This window comes from Montipora capricornis, chromosome 7 (assembly GCF_036669925.1).
Source record: "Montipora capricornis isolate CH-2021 chromosome 7, ASM3666992v2, whole genome shotgun sequence".
Classification (NCBI taxonomy): domain Eukaryota; kingdom Metazoa; phylum Cnidaria; class Anthozoa; order Scleractinia; family Acroporidae; genus Montipora; species Montipora capricornis.
The window spans coordinates 6,009,206-6,011,705 of record NC_090889.1 but is presented as its reverse complement, the minus strand read 5'-3'; the positions used below and the strand labels follow the sequence as shown (position 1 = coordinate 6,011,705).

General features: G+C 41.9%; 1 pseudogene; it reads left to right on the top strand.

Moving 5' to 3' along the window:
• The window catches only part of LOC138058046 (uncharacterized), a 6,325-nt pseudogene that overhangs the window by 2,110 nt on the left and 1,715 nt on the right, over positions 1-2,500 (top strand).

Sequence of the window (2,500 nt, the reverse complement as noted above, 5' to 3'; positions counted from 1 at the left end):
GACTCGGTCTCCACTCTTTCTTGATAACACAAGTGTTTTTTGTTCTCTTAATGATCCCAACCAATTTGAGGCTTAGGTCTCATCATTGATCATCACCTTTCTTGGAAATCACATAATAATTTTGTCTCAAAAAACATCTCGAAGTCTGCAGGAATTATTGCCAAAGCCCGCTTTTATCTATCGTCGAAAACATTGCTGTCCTTATATTACACTCTCGTATGTCCCCAAATAGCACATCGCAATGTCCCCTCGTCCTCCACATACTGCTCCAACTGGCAAAGAATGAGGAACACGCGTGCGCGGTACGTAGTGACACTTGAAAAATCACGCTTAAAATATGTCGGGCATAAATAGAGAGACTTGAGTGAGGAAATCTATTTTTTTTACATTCCTCTTCAAGCTTTTGACTTTTCCATTGGTATCAATCTGATCCTGTTACTTGACATCGATAGCCTTTCTTTGCGACAAAAATTACTCACTTTCCAGCTTTATGCGACACGGCTTTGAAGTTTAAAGTTGAGCTTCCTTTTTGGTAAGAAAAGTATGGCAGAATGCCGTTTCCAGCTTAATTCCCTTCGAAAAATCGGGGCTGGACAATCTGCGAGCCATGCGAACTTCGCATTTAAGTCTAAGCACCCATTTCAAATAGCGCTGATAAACAGTTATTAAGTCTAAGCACCAATTTAAAAACGGTTAGCTTTCAATAACTGTGTGACTCGCATGTTGACACGCATGGCTCGTCATGTTGGCTCGCATGACTCGCAGCCGTGGCTCGCCGGCTTGCACATTGTCCAAACTCGAACAATTGCAAGTCCGTGCTGGAACGGATTCCGTGGTATCAATCAGAGGTATTTTTCCAAAACAATGTCGTTCACGTCCATGAAACTGTTTTTCTATCAAAGTTTCTGTCCACCACGGTAGTCAACATTGAAGTTGGAATTTTCTCAAGTGTACTTAACGAAGACAAGTCTTCACAGAAGCGTGCAATTGGTGCTACTGTGGATGTCTTGCTTTTCTCCGTTTCGCAAGTTCCATGCATCGCCATTTTGTTCTTATACAAAATCATACACTGCACTGAGGTCCGGGGGGGGGGGGGGGCTCCAATATGAAACAGACAGGGATGCTCGTCGTCTCGCTTAGGGGTGTAAATTTTGGATTTTGGTCTCGCTTAGGGTGTTCCAGGCAAAGCGCCAATATTTTAAGCCGCCAAGGTCTAGTTTAGGGCTCCGCGAAGAAATGCAGAATTACGCGAAGAGAAACAGAAGTCAAATTTTCTTTTTAACTTGTTTTTAGGGGTCAAAAATTTCCTTAAGCTACGCCCAGATTGGTCTCCTTTAGGGGTCAGAAAAAGCTTGAGCCACGCCCAGATGGTCTCCTTTAGGTGTTCAATTCAAAATTTCCGACGAGCATCCCCGTCTGTTCCATATGGGAATTCCCCCCCCCCCCTCCTACCGGGCTGAGGACTGTATTCGGTCTTTATTTCGTTCCGGTTCTTCTCTTGTTATACAAAAACGCTTCACGATCTGAACTACAATTTCGTTCTTCTTAACTCTAGATTCACAACAATCGTACATTTCTCTCTCTCTCTCTCTCTTCTCACGTTTCATGTTGCAGGTCAATCAATTTCACATTACTGAAATAACATCCATTCTGTGGTCACAACATAAAGCGCGGCCAGATTGCGCGCGTAATTTGAATTGCGTGACCCTAAATAAGCGTTCCGACAGTTCTATAGCCTTTCTTCTCTTTCCCAGGCTTTTACGAACAAAAGACTGAGAATGACAGTAAATCCTTGCGGTGAGATCGCGGGAAAATTAAACAGGAGAAAATCAAATTTACAATACGTCTGCGATCGTTCGAATTACAGTACACTTTCATACGCTAACAATGTCCGACATTTTTGATATTTTAGTCTCCTCAAAGAATGCTGCTGTTGACAAATTCGACAAGTCCTTGTGAAACCGAGGGCTCTTCGCTGCTGTAGATTCGAAGGGGCCCGCGGCCATCTCTGTTTTCATTTTGGATCGCATGCAAATTTCTAGGGCAAAACCAAACTGAAGGATTATCTCACTGTAAGCGGATTTTTCACTTAAATTGGTTTCCTCCCCACTTAGACTCGAATAGCTGGGACGGTTTTATTTTGTCAGAAACTGTTTTGATTTAAAAAGTCAGTGTCATTGTCACTTGGCAACTTGTGACTTAGACCTGGAAATAAAAACAAATATGTGTTAGAAAAAGGCTAATATGATTAGTCATTAAGGGAAAAGTCCATTAATGTGTCTGCCATATCTGGAACTGATCTCAAATGACCCTTGACTTTCCACTATTGTACCTAAGTTTTTTTACATAAACCAATCTTGTATTCATAATCTTCATTCACTGACGAAGCTCTAAACGGCGAAACGTTTGAAGTATTAAACCGATTACTAACATATTTGCCTCAAGAAGTTTATTCCTCCTTGGCGTAAAGTGCTCAATGCTGTGGTAGAAGAGCTAAGTA